This window comes from Talpa europaea (assembly GCF_964194135.1).
Source record: "Talpa europaea genome assembly, chromosome: 5".
In the NCBI taxonomy this organism is placed as follows: Eukaryota; Metazoa; Chordata; class Mammalia; order Eulipotyphla; family Talpidae; genus Talpa; species Talpa europaea.
In genome coordinates this window covers 2,037,612-2,054,390 of record NC_140071.1, presented here as the reverse complement: position 1 = coordinate 2,054,390, position 16,779 = coordinate 2,037,612, and positions in this window count along the sequence as shown.

The following is a 16,779-nucleotide window of genomic DNA, read 5'->3' as shown; positions in this document are numbered from 1 at the left end:
CTCAGGCCTCCCCCATTCTCTGTAGCCTCACTCAAGTCATACTTGAGTTTTCAGAATCTCCTACCAGCCTTGTTGCCTGCTCAAATCTGTCCTCCTGGTGTTCCACCTGGAGCAGAAAGCTGGGCTTGCCTGCCCCACCGCCAACACAAGAAAACCGCCACCTGCTGCAGAACACCCTGGTTGCTGGTGACAGCCTGCTCCATGCCAAGGCCTTGCCATGCCCATGTGGGCTCTGGATAGGAGCTGCAAGAACACCCTGAGGTGCCCGCCACCAACTTGCCCCCACCCTCATTTCTGGATCCATCCACTTTTTTCTTCCTCTGTCCGGAACGGCAACCCTCCCCCTCGCGCTGTTAGAGTATTTAAACAAGAAACATGGTGAGCCTGGGCGGCTGTGGCTGGGCGGCCTGCCGGGCCCGCCGACGCAGGCATTTGCTGAGCAGGAGCGCTGCAGTCAGAGGAAGGGAAGCTTGTGAGCCCATCACCAGCAGTCGGCCGGGCCTTCCAACTGGGCGCCGCGGCTTCAGCCAACCAGATATGACCCTGCTGGCTGCCCCGTCTTCCCTATCAAACCTCTCCCCGGCGCTTGTCCTGCGGTTCCCCTAACTGCCTTCCCCTTGGCACCGCTTGATTTCAATCTCTGTGTGTGGAAATAAACTCTTTAAAATAATTTTTAATGTGCCTCAGTTTACCTTTTTTACAACACACGTACACACACACACTCCCTCATCCACCCGCTTCCATGCCCCTCCTCCGGGAAAACGATGGTCCTAATCTCCCCTGCGCATCTCCCTGGCTTCCCTTCCCGGCCCTTCTCCCTGGGCTGACTCTGTTTCAACCCACATTCATTTCCTGCAGTAACCAGGCGCGTTATCAGTCCGTGGATACTGGAGGGTTAAGTAAAAGACATTTTAAAATTACATCTTATTAGTAATCCATTATCCTGGATGATTTGCATCCAGGCTTATTTTAGAGTTCTTTATTATAAGAGAATAGCAATTTATATCAATATGGATTAGGATTTCTAAGCACTGGGGTCTTCTTTATTTTTTTTTTTTTTTTTTTTTTTTTTAAAGATTTATTTATTTATTTATACAAGCACTGGGTACAGTCAGAAGCGCGGGAGGGTGAGAGAATTCACCAGAGCCAGAGTGGGGAGCAGAGCAGGCAGAAGGACCGAAGTACACTGCTGAGGGGAGCAGCGGGCGGCAGGAGAGGTCTGCGCGCCATGCGGGACCCTCCTCCGGTGGCCGGGGAGCAGCCGGGGATCGAACCGGCGCTGCAGAGGCTGCGGGCAGCTTCGCAACCCAGCGCTCAACCACTGCGCCACTGGGGAGGCCCTGGGGTCTTCTTTAAATAGAATGTTAAAACACATAGGTAAATAGTGAGTACATTTTAACATAAAAAACTAGTTCAAAACACTCTTAGTAATAAACGACATTTCAAAGGAAGACTCCGTTGACCCTGCCTGAGAGACACAGAGTCTCTACGCTCCCTTCGACCAGAGCCATCTGAGTCGTGCTTTCCTCAGCTCCCCCCATCCAGGTGGCAGCCTGGACAGCCGTGGGGGAGGTTGCTAGGCTCAGGTGGCCAATTGCCATAGATTTACCTCCACACGGCCAGACGTGGCTAGCCGGCCAACTCCATCTCGCCAGGCTGTGTTTACACTGTTCCTGGGAAGCGCCGGAGACATTCTCGTGCTCAGCAGGCTCAAGGAATAAAAAGGCCATCTTAAGCCGAGGCCTCATTACTGGAGTCCGTCTAGTAACGAGTGCATGAAAAAAAGTCCCCCTTCCCTGCTGGGGTAATGGTGCTCTTCACTTCTAAATATATTTTTCTCCAAGAGCCCACAAATGGAGGACTCATCTTTAAAAATACTTAGAAAATTTAAAGCTATTATAATTAAAATATCTGGACAAAAATATAGAAAATAGGAGTCAGCCTCAGCAGTGGCCCAGGGCCGGCTGACACTGTTGTGGGTCCAGTTCCATGGACGCAACCGTGTCTACTCTTTCAAGACAGACAGTTTGCAATTAGGTATCTGGTTACAGGGAGGCTTTTGCATTTCTTATGTAGAGAGAAAACTCTGTACTAATTATATTTAATTTGTTAAGTTTGCAAATGCTGAATGCATTTGTATCTCTCTTCTGGACAAAATATTACAAAACAAGTTAAAGGTCCCTTTTGCCAAGTCTCTATGGTGATTGTATAGAAAAATACCTGCTGGTCTCTCCTCCCCTCCTTGGAGGACATACTGTAGGGAAATCTAGGCGGTCAAGCAGTTGGGAAGTGTGACAGGTGCGTGTGATCCACACGTCACCCAGAGGATGTCTCCTTCCGTTTGGCTCTTTCCAGAATGTTGATCCTTCCTGGGGCTCATGCTTCCATGACCCAGCCAGATTCAGCTCTTTCCTTCTTTGCTGTAACGTCAGTGTTTCCGAGCTACATTGAAACAAAAGGGCAAAATAAAATTAAAACATGATATTCGTACGTAGGCGGGTGTTTAGACGCTTCAGAGCCCAGGGTCAGGAATGATCTCTGGCCCCTAACAAGGCCCAAAGCAGGGGTTTCCGTGAGGAAACACGGAAATGCCACAAGGCTGTATTTCTTTTCTTTTTAAAAACCTTATTTTTTTGGGGGGGGGGCCTCCCTGGTGGCGCAGCGGTTGAGCACTGGGTTGCGAAGCTGCCCGCAGCCTCTGCGGCGCCGGTTCAATCCCCGGCTGCTCCCCGGCCCCCGGAGGAGGGTCCCACATGGCGTGCAGACCTCTCCTGCCGCCCGCTGCTCCCCTCAGCAGTGTCCTTCGGTCCTTCTGCCTGCTCTGCTCCCCGCTCTGGCTCTGGTGAATTCTCTCACCCTCCCGCGCTTCTGACTGTACCCAGTGCTTGTATAAACAAAAATAAAATAAAATAAATCTTTAAAAAAACAAAAAAAAAACACCTTATTTTTACCACCGTAACATTGGTTTACAGCACTGTGTATGATTTCAAGGCAAAGGGTCACACCTCCTCAGATGTGACACCCCAGGACTCCCACCCCAAAGCCCCCACAGGCCTCCACCACCCCCGGCCGCCCGCCGCTCCCCAGCCAACCCTCACCAGGGGGCTCAGCATCTTCCTCGGATTTCGAGGATTTGTTTCGGTTTGGTTTTGTCTGCTCCTTTGTTGTGTTTCTCTGTATTCCACATGTGAGTGAGATCATCCCAGACTTGGTTTTTTCCTTCAGATTTATTTTACTTCGCAGCATCCTCTGCAGTTCATCCAAGCTGGAACACATGGCAAGAGCTCACCCTGGACACGCAGAACATGACCAGGAGGGAGGCGGGGGAGGGAGGGAGCTGGACAGGGCTTCACGCCTCACAGGACACTGACTTGGGGGCGGCCTTGGGCCTGGACTCCAAGGGGCGGCAGGGGCACCAGAGGCACTGCCCAGCTGGCTCCCGGGTCTGGCCTGGGGGTTGGAAGGGGCGGAGGCTCAGCGGTTAGCACGCGGCCTTCAAAGGGGGCACCTGTGTTCTCTGCTCTCCCCTTTGGTCACCGCCCGGCACTCTGAGTCAGTTCTGGCACCACAGCCTTTCCAGACCGTGGGAAGCGAGCGCAGTCCGCTTACGCTCCTCGACAGCTGGATGGTCCACAGTCTGATCTCGGTTTAATTTATCTATGTATTCCCGAAATACAGCTGTAGTCCTATAATCCCCTGAATTGCTTTGTTTTTCTTAACCAGCTGCAAACGATTCTATTTCTTTAATTGACTGATGATGATTGAAAACCCCCTGCGTCCGTCCCGCGCGGGGTTATTGGATTAGCAGAAACCCGCCTTTCTGTTTTCAATAGCACTTAATTAAAAAGTTCATTTCAAGCATTTTGCAAATAGGTGGGGATGCAGTTTTCAATTAAATAATAGCCTGGAGATAGAAACTAAAAATGATTAAAATAGAATCGATTCTAAATGACTGATGAGCACAGAGGAAGTCTCGTGTTGATTGTTGAGAATGTATGTTTTAGTTTTTGAAATCAAGAATTTTAAGAGTGAATTTAATCCAGTTCTCCTGCCCTTAGCAATGAATGCCCCCCTCTCTGCCCCTGCCCTTGGGGCTACAACACATACGGTTTTGGGGGGAGATGAAACATTTTGGTTTATTATTTGTAAAATTAAAGAGCCAATTTGAAATATTTTCAGGTTTGCAATTCTATCATTCAGGAAAGTGTATGTAATCGTGAGCAATTGGCCCTGCTCCGTGGGCTAACTCCGGGGAGCAACCCACAACTGCATAATAAGTTGATGCGAGCTGAAGGTAAATTTGGTTCCCAGTAAGGCAGAACTTTCCTCACTTCCCAGTTACCTAAAACGTAACAGAAATTCTAGTCAGTTGGGCATTTTGAAGCACGAGGTGTGAGGTAGAATGTTAGGAATTGAAAAGGCTGACACCCAGGGCCAACATTTTATTACACTTGGACCCTAACAACACATGAGGCTGACAGTTTGAGGTAAACTGATATTCTACGAAAGTGCCATGTCTGTTAAAATTCTGCTAGAGAACCCACAAATGTAATGCATTCTTGTTGTTGGGCATCTAGAACCGCCAACTAAAAGCAGCTCTAGTTTTGTTACCATTTTTTGGTAGAGAATTCACACAAGGTAAGTGTTCACCTTCCCGTGGAGTGCAGCTTCCCAGCCCAGCTTATGGGGTTTCAGGAGATGTTCCCATTCTACAGAGTCTGTCTGTCCGCCGTGTGCACATGCATTTGACAGTGTCTACCAGAGCCGTACACCGGATTCCTGACCTTTGCCATCAAAGAGTGTGCGTGGCTCATGTGGCACAAGTCTGAAGTTTGGGGGGCAAAAGCCACGGACCTTCTAGGGGAACAGCAGTGGGGTGAGCTGTGACCATCTCCTGAGCCCCGGGGAATACACGCCCAGCCCGCCCCGGTCCCTCGGCTCACGAGGAACCATTTAGAGAAGGCCACGCCAGGTATGCAGGCGCCACTGAGATGCTCATAATTCATCTCCCTGGAGGGCTGTGTCTAGTTTTACAACCTGGCTTAGAAAAAACACGGAGATAGTATCCAAGCAAAGCCATAAAGATCACCACACGCTGTGAAGTGAGCAGGCTGTTTACACACCACCCACCGCTGATGCGGTCACCTGGACTCGCCCTCCCCATACCACACCGAGACACGGTGTCATCACCCCTTTTATGGCAGAGGTCACGGGTGTTGGAGGGCGTCGTCTGGAGCCAGCCTGCTGTGGGGTCGTGAGGCAGGAAAACGGGAGGCGTCAGGGCTCGCTGTGAAGGGGGGCCCATCCGATGCACTTACAGTCCTGGGTCACGATCCTCCCTTCATGCCTCGTGAAACAGTGTCGCAGGCATCGCTGCATGATGTTGGCTAATACCAGCTCTGGAATGATGGAGAAGAGGGTGATCCATTATGTGCTTACTGGATGTCGCCTGGAGGGGAGAGAGTGGCACAGGTGACCATGGCCCTCGGCTCCTGGTCACTCTGGCTGTGAAGAACAATCATGGACGAGGGCCTCCCTGGGGGCACAGGGGTTAAGTCTCAGCACTATGAAGCTGTGCACAGCACGAGTTCCATCCCCGGCCAGGGAGCTACCCACATGGCGCGGCAGACCTCTCCTGTCTCCCCGCTGCTCCCCTCAGCAGGGTATTTCAGTCAGTCTGCCTGTTCTGTTCCCCACCCTGTCTCTGGTGAATCCTCTCACCCCCACATCTCTGGCCTGCACCCCAGCTCTTGTATGCATAAATAAATAAATCTTTATAAAGGAAAAAAAAAGAACAATCATGGACAAACGCTCATGAGCGGCATTTCTGGCAAGATGTTGCATGGTCCCGTCCCAGCAGGACTGGCCCCTGGCCTTCTTGTCCACATGCAGCTGGGCCGGTGCCCACGTGTCTGACAGGGGACACTGTTCCCTGAGAGGAACCTGCTGGGCAGCCCAGGGAGAAGAAGGAGCCCTGACAAGAATGCACAGCGAGGTCCCTAGTCAGGAGGGGACAGAAACGGGTGCAGAAGGAGGCCGTCAGCAATGGCAGCAGAGGAGTCCCCCAGAGGGTGCCGTCGCCACTGCGATGTAACAGCCACATCCTCTGCAGGGTGAGGGAACCAGCCCCCCTCCTGGCTTTGCAGGGCCCATGTCTTGGAGCCTGAGAACCAGTCACCCCATGGACCCTGCCTGGGGCGGAGGGCCACACCCCAGGGCCCGTGAGGTGGGAAGGCATCACCCTGGAGGTGAGCGCACGAGCCTGTGGGAGGAGCCAGGCCCTTGGGGCTGGAACCCCAAGACGGGTTTTACACACTCTAGTGATGGAACATAAGCACTCCCGCTAAGTATAGACCGACTGAGCCATAGAAGGAGGCCAAATCCTTTAACACATACAAGTTATTTTAAAAGCGTGCTGTCATCCCCACTGGAAGATAATAGTCAGGGCTCCCATAATGAACAGATTCGGGGAAATATTCAAGCTATGTCAGTCTGGGGGGAGGGGATACATTTTCTGATAAAGATGCAGAATCAGACGCGCTGGGCCACACGCAGAAAACCACGGGGGTGACGGCGCCCTGAGCACGAGAAAGAGACTCACACTGGCCCGGAAGGAGCGAGAAATTGGATTTAGGAAAGCAGAAAGCAGGCGTGGAGAAGCTGCTAGCTCATCCTTCCATCCCTCTCGCCACCCCACAGGGGGTGGAGGGGAAGTGGGGCTGGGTGAGGGGTTGGATGAGGGGTTAGGTGAGGGGTGCAGGGAGGGCTTAGTTGAGGGGTGCAGGGAGGGGTGCAGGGAGGGGCCAGGGAGGCTGGGAGTCGTGGGGACAAAGGCACGTTGCTGGCTGAGGAGTTATCACTGGCCTTATTGACACAACGTCTTCCCATTACCAGATATTTATAAAATACTTACGTCTATTAGACACCGCACCAGGTATTTGCATTTACTCCTCAGCTTGTGTTCTGCAGAGGAACAGATTTTTTAATTTGTACAAGTAACATTTGATCTTTTTTTATTATTTAGAATTATACTAGTTTTTAAAATGAATTTCTGTTACAATAGTTGTAGAACAAGGAATTCACCCTCCTGGAACACGTGCACGTCTCAGCAGCCCTCTTCTCAATACCTTTCTTGCACGTGCACGAGACGGTATTTTCTGCTTTTTCTCGAGTCAACGCATTTAGGTTTTCCACAGAGCGAGAGCCGCTAGCTCAGCCGCGCTCCTTGAAGACGAGCCTTCTCCAAACCAACCCCGGGGGAAACCCTCGGCCCTCCGGGGTGAGAGGCCCGGTCACCCGGGTGCTCTCAAGGGAGGCCCCCGAGGGGCTCAGCCCTGCAGCTGCGCGGGTGAGAAGCCCCCGAGGAGGCCGCGCGCTCCCCCGGGGCCGGGTCTTCCTCTGAGCGCGCGCGGGTCTGGGACGCGCCTGCAGCGCGATCTGCAGCAGCTCCCACCGCAGCCGCCCAGCCCAGTTTCCTCCAGAGAAGGGCCCGATGCTCAGGGGAGCAGGGGAAGCCGCCCCCTGCACCCCACGGCGCTGCGCGGCCTCGGGCACTGCCTCTCGCTGGGCGGGCAGTGGGCACCGCGGGGAGTGGGCACCGCGGGCAGCTCGGCGGCGCGGGCGCGGGTGGCATCGCGGGCCCGCCTGAGCGGTGGACGCGCCCCTCCCGGAGCTGGGCACCGAGGAGGGGCAGCGGCCGCCTCGGGGGCCGGGACTGACCAGGGCGCGCGCCTCTGGCCGCTGATGGGCTCGCGCCGTGGCCGCCCACGCGCCCAGCTGGGCACCAGCCCCTGCAGGCGGCATCTCACCTACCCAGAGTGGAGGGGCGACCCGCGAGGCCCGGGGTTGCAGTTGGCACAGGTTCAGGAAGAAGGACTAAGAGGACGGGCCGGGTTCGGCTCAGCATCCCTCTCCGGGCGGAGCACCTTGTGGCTGTGGTGCACGATGATGTGTCTGACGACGTGGAGCTTTTGATTTCTAGGAGATGGAAAAACCCACCAAGACACGCCAGGTGAAAAGAGCAGAAAAAAGGACCGAGGTCGGTGGTAGCACAGAACCAAGATGTGCATTTCTTATCCAGAGATCCCTTTCAATTCAACGATAAAAAGAGAAATTATTCAATGAAAGCGGGCAAAGAGTAAAGAAAGGCGGAACGTTAGGGGAAGCTAAACTATCTAAGAGCCACAGGTTATCTCCCAATTTTTGCGCACATGAGCACCAGTGAGACCACCTGGGCTCAGCAGGAAGATGGGCAAATATTTCAAAGTGATAAAATCCGGTGTTGAACCGGAGGAGGCACAGACACTGTCCTGTTTCGGCAGAAGTTTGTGAGCTGGAATAAAGTTTTTGGAAGGACAGTGTGAAAATGTCTACCCAATTTTAAATTTACATACATTTCTAAAATTATTTTCAACAAATATGTAAGAAAATAAATACACGGAGATGTTTATAATGATATTTTTGTAGCCTTTAAAAAACTAGAACAAAGTCTAAATGTCTTCCAACAGGAAATTAATGAATTAATTAATGAATCATAGTTACATATGACTGAACAGTAGATGACCTTTTAAAGGAATAGCACAGATCTAATTCTATATTAAAATTCAATGCAATATGGAGTGTGGACGTGGAAATTCCCTGAAGAGATGAAAATGGTTAAGTCACACACACTATCTAGCTTATTCCACACTTCAAAGTGGAACTTTGGTTATTTTGTATAAACACCTTAGAGAATCCTAACAAGAAGCGAAGTCATCTTGAAAATATGGTATAAGGTGATCAATTTTAAGGCATCTCCTGCTGCCTGGAGACCCCCATTGTAAAAACTTGTCTTTGCAAAGGTTAAACAACATCCTCACTTTCACTTTGTCAGTTTCCCTGTGACCTTAAGACTGAGCTTCGTCTCTGCTTTAAATTTGAAAGCCCCCAGTGGGCAGCCCAGGCTCATGGGCACGATAAGCTCTTACTATTTATTGACCCAAATTCATATTTGAAATCCTAATCCCCGGTGCGATGGTATTTGGAAGTAGGGTCTTTGGGAGGTGGTTAGATCATAAGGACGGACTCCCTCGTGACGAGACTGGTGTCCCTGCAAGAGACCCCAGGGAGCTCCCTTGTCCCTTCCGCTGCGAGGACACAGCAAAAGGACAGTCCTGTGTGAACCAGAATTGAGCCAGTGGGGGGGCAGGTGCTGTGGTCTGGGATGGCCCAGCCTCCAGAACTGTGAGGACAGATTCTGCTGTCCATAACCCCCTCTCAGCCCCCCTCCCCTGTCGATGGGTTTTGTTACAGCCGCCCAAGTGACTAGGACATCAGGCAAATGATCGCTAGACTGGACAGAGGAGAGACACGCATTTGAGGTTGTTCCTTGTCTATAAGGATGACATGAGTCTGAGCTCCAGAAGCTATGCCAGCTGGGATGAGCTTGTTTCCAAGAAACTATGACACCGAGAAATGATTCTATACTTGAAAACGGATCATCAGAATGCTCCCAGTCATCATTTCATTCTTAAGGTAGATACACAGCAAATATATTAACAAAAATAAGCTGTGAGTGGTGGAATTATGGATCTTTTTTATTCCTTTATTCTTAGACTTCTATGTTTTACATAGTTTCTCAACACGCTGTGGATTCTTTTACAATGTCTATTTTAATGACTCCGTAAAGCTTTCTGATATTAATGCAAGGACTTGAAACCACACTAAGAACACTTGCTATTTCTCCAAATACAGTCACCCCGTGTAAACACATCAAAGAATTTCTTCCAGTAAATGTGTGAGAAATAGGTCATTTCTGGACATAACTCAAAAGACACCTGAGAGCTACTTTCAAGGAATCAAGACCCAGTTCATTAATCAACCACAGAATGTCATTGCTTTGTGAGCACAGCCCTGAGCCTCTCGGAAAATCTGCAGGCCTGAGAGATAAGGGACTTTACTGCCTACCACACTTAATCCGAACGAAATCCAGACCCAGCTGTCCAGCAGAAATGAAGCTAGTTCACCAGTGAGGAGGGCGTGGGAGAACCAGAAATAATGTTCTTTTATTTCTCAAAAACTTCATTAAATAAAAATTCAGAAAAATGCTCTATGATCTGAAACTTAAAGATGAATCGTTGGGCCCCCTGGGGCAGACACAGCCACTTGATGGAGGATAAAAAGACCCAAGGAGTAATAAGATGCAAATAGCTTCATTCTGAGTTCCCGGGAAGCAGGGGCTGAGTCTTTGAAATTTTATTTAACAGGGAAAGATTATAATCTTGCTGCCTTTACAGCTGCCCCATCTGTGCTCTCTTTACATTTGCAGGAAGAAAGGCTCTACCTGTGATGACTGGCAATTCCTCCCAGTCCACGTAGCTTTGTGTGGCATGGGCAGACTGGAACACGTTGGCACTGTATCAGCACTGGAACCAGAACATAGTTTGACCCCGTAGGCTTATTAGGATGGGATTCATGAGATCAGTGTTTTTACAATGTTGTTTAACCTAAATGTCTTCCAACAGGAAATTAATGAATTAATTAATGAATCATTAATTAATTAATGATCAGTGTTGTGAACGGTGTCAGCCACTTCAGGTGAAATTAGAATACACTGGAAGAGAATAGAAGGTGTAAGAACGCATCTCACTTAGTAGAAGCAGGTGTTGTTTATAAAACCTTAACGCCAGTTCTATGTCTGCATGTGTGTGTGCATGTGTGTGTGTCTGCATGTGTGTATGCACACTGAGTTGTGATATAAAAAGTATTGCTGATTCTGTCTGTGTTGGAAACCAAATAAATTTGAATGAAGGCTGCTGACCTGTTGACTTCCTCTCGTATTGGAAGTGCATCCGGGGTTCGCTCCTTGACTTTCTCTGCCACTGTATCTTCCTTATAATCTTGAGAATCAAATGAGTTAATATTTCTAAGTGCTTGGAAGAAAGCCCTGGGACCTCAGAAGCCCGGAGTGAGCGCTGCAGAACTTTGTATTGATTTGTGCTCGTATATTTTTGTTCAGGGCTCGGTCCTGGATGCCAGCTGCGGGGTCTGGCACACCCTTTCTCAATAAGATCTGCTAGGCCATGAGGCCCCTGTGACACCATCCACCTTATGCACCTGTAGGTGAGGGGACAAGGAAGAACGCATCTTAGTTAGCGGCGGAGAGCAAAAATCTGCCACCCCAAAATACGTTTTTGGCAAGAGACTTAGTTCATGGAAGAGGCTTTGGAGGCTGGTGGAGGCGGCATTTGATATTTACACGTAAACTTCTCTCTGGAGGAACCTCTCCCTGGAAGACCTAATCTTTCTGTCTCATTTCAGTGGAGAAGGTAGTACTTAAATCTGTAGGCCTTTGTTTTCCCTGTAAACCCCCTAACAGATTTTCCCTTTCTCCCCCGAGCCTCCCAGGTCTTAGCTGAGTTATTTATGACGGGGTCTGGAGCCGCGTGGGTGAGTGACTCAGCCCTGCCCGGCTCGCCCACGTGGACAGGAGGCAGACGTGTTATGATTAAGCTTCTCTGTGGCCCTTTCTCTTATCATTCTGTCTGGTGCTTGCTTTTTTGCCAGTGGGGTACAGCATGATTTCCTTGGCCCCTCGACACTAGCTGGTGAGCAGCCACGGGCTTGCTGGGGTGCTTTTTTGCCAGTAAATCTCTCTCTCGGGGCTTTGCCACACTGCGTCTTCCTAACGGTCAGTCTGGGTCGGCGCAGACTTTCCTGTGGCCTAACCAGCACACATGTGAGCAAGGGAAGCCGAGGCCGGAGGGAAGCATCTTCTCTCATGAATGACCTCCGGGACACCACGCCTCCCTCGCGCCCGTTCCAGAACAGTGCCTCTTTTGAAGTCAAAGCCTTGGCAGTGGCACCAGCCAGGATGCCTGCTCTGGCCATGACTGAGCTGTTGATTTTATTCCAAAATCTCCCTCAACGATGCCAAAGAGGGATGGAAGTATGGATGCCTGAACTTTCAGACTGCTGAGAACCAGACACTCTGATGCAGAAGGAAATGTTGAGAACAAGAGCTCTGGTCCAGTCCAGAACCACTGCAGATGGGTTAATGATTTATTCCTGTCTCGAGGGCGGCTGACCCAGCAATGATCTCTCGGGTACAGCATCCTGCTTGCTCGCGCAGCTGGTAGGGAAGCAGTTTCTGGAACATGCCATTTGCTTTCTGACCCTGCAAAGGCATGGTGGGCAGAAGCTGCATGGGGCACACTGCGGGCTCACTAGAGGAAGCTGAGTGTGGCAGCAAAATCAGTGACCTACGGTGGGGCTGCCTGGCAGAGTGGTCAATGTCCATCAAAGGAGTGTCCACCTGGGGACCAGATGACCACTTCCAGCCAGAAGGGCCTTTCCAGGGGTTTCAGCAGCATCTAGGAGGCTGAACCCTTCTCCTCACTGTGGCCAGCACTGCGGTGTCCATGGGCCTCGTCCTAAGATGGCCATCACCTGCCCGTGTGGGCTCCAGAGGAGGACGCTTCCACGAGGCTTCTTCTCCCTCTTCCCAGTCTTGTGTCTTAGATTTGAGGCATCCAATGAGATTTTGCATTTCATCCATGACTTGGGTCCAATTTCTAGGCTTTCTCTACTCACAGGTTTGTGAAAATGTGTCTGTCTCGGCTGGTCCTGGTGAACAGATTAGCCTTTCAAGGCATGTGGGACTAAGAGCTTATAACTATTTCCCTGCCACTGAGGGCTCACATACCCGGTGCACATAACACCAATGACATCCCACTAGGTTTTGGGGAGAGAAAGCAAAGCCAGCTCAGCGGTAGATAGGCGCCCCAAGACTCAGCTATTTTGTCCCAGAGTCAAGAGATTTTTAATTGCGTTGCCTTGGCCGGGGAGTGGCTGGGAGCACTAGGGAGTGAGCCAGGAGCACAGCAATGCGAGTTTGGCAGGAGGTCGTGGGGCAGCAGACAGGAGACACACACCGAAGAGCTGGCTGAAGGCCGTGGGTGGTGGGAGCCTGCCATATATGGGCTGCTGGTCAGACACTCCTGATGTGTAGACCCCCACGTACACAGCGCAGGACCCTGGCCACTAGGTTCTCTTTATCTGGCGAAGCAGAATTGCTCAGGAAGAACACGTTTGTCCTACAGTAAAGGGTCATACTTCATTTGACTTAACAGCTGGACTGGAAACATAAAGCAGTTCGACTTGGTTAATAAACGGTGGTGGATTGTGGGGTGTTGGTGTTGTAACACACATCTGAAGAGGTGTGATCTGTCCTCCCAATTCCTTTATAATACTGCAGACCATAGTCACTTCAATAATAAAAAAACACACATGCCATATATATTATACATGCATGTTACATGTAGAGAGATATGTTCTATATATTTTTATAATCCTCACAATTACTATGAGCTGGATACATAAGGCAAAACAAATAAACAAACCCCAGCTCAGCTGCAGGCAGAAAAACGGAAGGCCTAGTTCCAGCTTTGGGGACTAGCTCATAAAGTACTCATATACCAGAGTGGCCAACACCATTTTTGTGGGGCAATAATTATTATATCTTAGATTTTTCTTTAAAATAGATTACACAAAATGTTAAGAGCATTTTTAAAGCTTGTCTGATGTACAAAGAATCTGACCTTGAATATGTGAGTCTGGAGAGAACGGTATAATTTTATGCAGGAAGGCATTCCAAATGAAAAGTTAGAGCTGCCATTTTATGTAGGAGTGGATTTAATTCACAGAAAACCATGTATATGCTGCTTTGCTTGTTCCAAGTTTTGCATTAGAAAACAAATAGCTTTCTTTAGGAAGAATGCTACATTTATTTCCTTGAATACAAATAGAGTCTTTTAGAGAAATTCTACAGCAGTTTCTCAATAAATGTTTGTTGAATAAATGAACCCACACTAATATCTGTGTCCCCAGCATTTAAATAATTGGAGGATAAGAAAGGTGGATGGATGATGAATATGAATCTGTAAATGTTCCTTAAAATACTCGAACTATTTTAGAATCCACTGATTGAATTAAAGAGCATTTAGTTTTTCTGTTTCAGAAAGATTTGTCAAAGGAAAGAATGAAGGAAGGGAAAATAAAACTGTTTTCTTCTGAGTTCAAACATTTTAAAGAGAAGAAATGCTGAAGCCCATCTGGCTTGAGCTTTTCAGATTTACAGAAAAATGTTGTTTTGAGGTGAATTAAAAATTACTCAATTATGTAATCCTTCAGATTGAATAAGGCACATGTTCGAGAAGACAGATTGTACGGACATGCTCTGTGTACTAAATAAATGAATTGAGAAGCTGTTTTAATACCTAAAGAAGAAAAATTAGCTATTACGGACCTATTTCATGTGGCATCCTCCACAAAATAAGACATAGAAATTGCAAGTTCTGGGCAGGTTAATTTTAGAATGTGCTGAAGAGTTGTCGAAATAAATTTCAAACAGGGCCTCCCTGGTGGTGCAAGGGGTTAAGCACAGCACTGTGACACTATCGGCAGCCACTGCAGCATGAGTTTGATCCCTGGCCAGGGAGCAGACCCACAGGCACAGCAGCCCTCTCCCGTCTCCCTGCTGCTCCCCTCAGCAGTGGATTTTCAGTTAATCCACCTGTTCTGCTCCCCACTCTGTCTCTGGTGAATCCTCTCACCACCCCCCACACACACCTCTGGCCTGCACCCCGGTTCTTGTGTGCACAAATAAATCCTTAAAATATATTTATATGTTTGAAATATATATTTTATATATTTAATATATATTAATATATTTATATGTAATTATAAATATATATCAAATATATATTTGATATATATATTTCAAACACATGAGTGCTAGTTCATGTGAGTTTTATTGATCAGTTTTTACCACATAAATGAAAGCTGAGGATTTTACATAATAGGTACTGATTTATTTCAACTAAATACTAAGTCCACTCTGCATTGGTATAGAGATGACATCATTTATGAAAAGTACACATTTACAATTCAAAAAAAGATTAGTGCAATGAGTAACATGGTCTCACACAATGTCTGGATTAATGAAAAATAACTGGGTCCTCCTATCTGCTTCTGCATTCAATCTGTTAGATTACATCAATTTGATTGAAATGTTTATTTTTTTAAGATTTATTTATTTATGCATACAAGAGCTGGGGTGCAGGCCTGAAGAGTGGGGAGTGAGAGGATTCACCAGAGACAGAGTGGGGAGCAGAACAGGCAGACTGAATGAAACACACTGCTGAGGGGAGCAGCGGGGAGTCAGGAGAGGTCAGCTGCACCATGTGGGTAGCTCCCTGGCTGGGGATCAAACTCAGGCTGCAGTGGCTGCTGAGAGCTTCATAGTGCTGAGACTTAACCCCTTGTGCCACCAGGTCCTGATTGAAACACTTAACGGAGACGTGGCTTACTGCAGACATGCAGCTAGAGAGGGGAATGGTGTTCTAGTGTCTTCTCTGATAATTGTGCACCAGAACTCCCAAAGCAGTCGTTCCTTGAGGGTTCATTCTACGTGTCTGGCACTGCACAGGCGCCTTGTGCATGCTGCCCACAGAAGGGAGGAGGAGGGGTAGGAGCATGATGATTTGGGAGTTTCTCCAGCTTTATTAAAGTATAACTGACATGTAACTTTGTGTAAGTCTAAGCTGTACAGTGTAAGGCTGGGGTAAGCACATGGGCTGCAAAGTGTTTACCGAAATAAGGCCAGGCACCCAGTTATCACATTCTCTGTGTGTGTGCTAAGAACGTCTAAGATCTACTCTCTCAGCGACTTCCAAGTGCTCAGTCCAGCGCAGCCGCCGGGGGCGCCTCGTTGTCCGCGGCGACATCTCGGAACACGTTCATCCTCTAGCTGGACGTTTGTGCCCCCAAAATAATAAATTATAATTTTATGCCAAAATTATAATAAATAATTTTATAATTTATTATAATTTTCTGCCCCCAAAATGCAGGGGAATAGCTTTTTGGTCTCTGTAGTCAAATATTTCTTAGAGATTATAATAGCACTAACCCTAATAGAAAAAGGCAAAGTGGATTTCATCAAAACGTAAACTTTTTACTCTTCAAAAGACTTTGATTAAAAAAAAGTCGAATCACATTTTAGGATAAATATTTACTCTACATATAGTAAATATATATGTTTATATATCACATATGCGACAAAGACTAAACTCCAAATATAAAAATAGATGCAAAAATATAATGTATAGAGAACTTCCCTGTATCAGAAAACAGAAGACAAGGCTTCCAAGGGAAAATTATCAAAAGTCTTTGATAGAGGTCGTAAAGAATGTGGATAGAAGACATGAGAAGATGCTCAACATTATAGTTACCAGGAAAATGGAAATTAAAATGGGAAGAGGACCCGCTCCACGGCCCCTGGAGGGGGCATTTAGGTGGCGTCCCAGCAGAGGCAGGAGGGGACACAGACGGAGCGGCCGCCTCCCGCAAGCTGCCGGCTGCTCAGCGGCCCAGGGCTGGAAAGCTGGCAGTATTTTATAACCTACATGCACCCCTCCCTCAGGACCCAGCAGTTCCACTCTGAGGTACTTTTCCAGAAGTGAGGCGGACGCCCACACAGGTCCGTGGACAGTGACGCTGGCTGCAGAGCCAGAACTCGGAAGCATCCACATGTCCATCGCCCCCAGAATGAATAAACCGGGGAGCGTGCATTCCTGCAGAGGGGCGCTCCTCAGCCACGCAAGAGCCAGCTGTCTGTACCCTGCGGGCAAGCGTTCAAAATACCACGTTTAATGAAGGAAGCCGGACAGATAGGCATGTCCCACTTTATCAAGTTTTTACGAAATGTGAGCGCTAACTAGGGGGGACATAACAGCCATCACA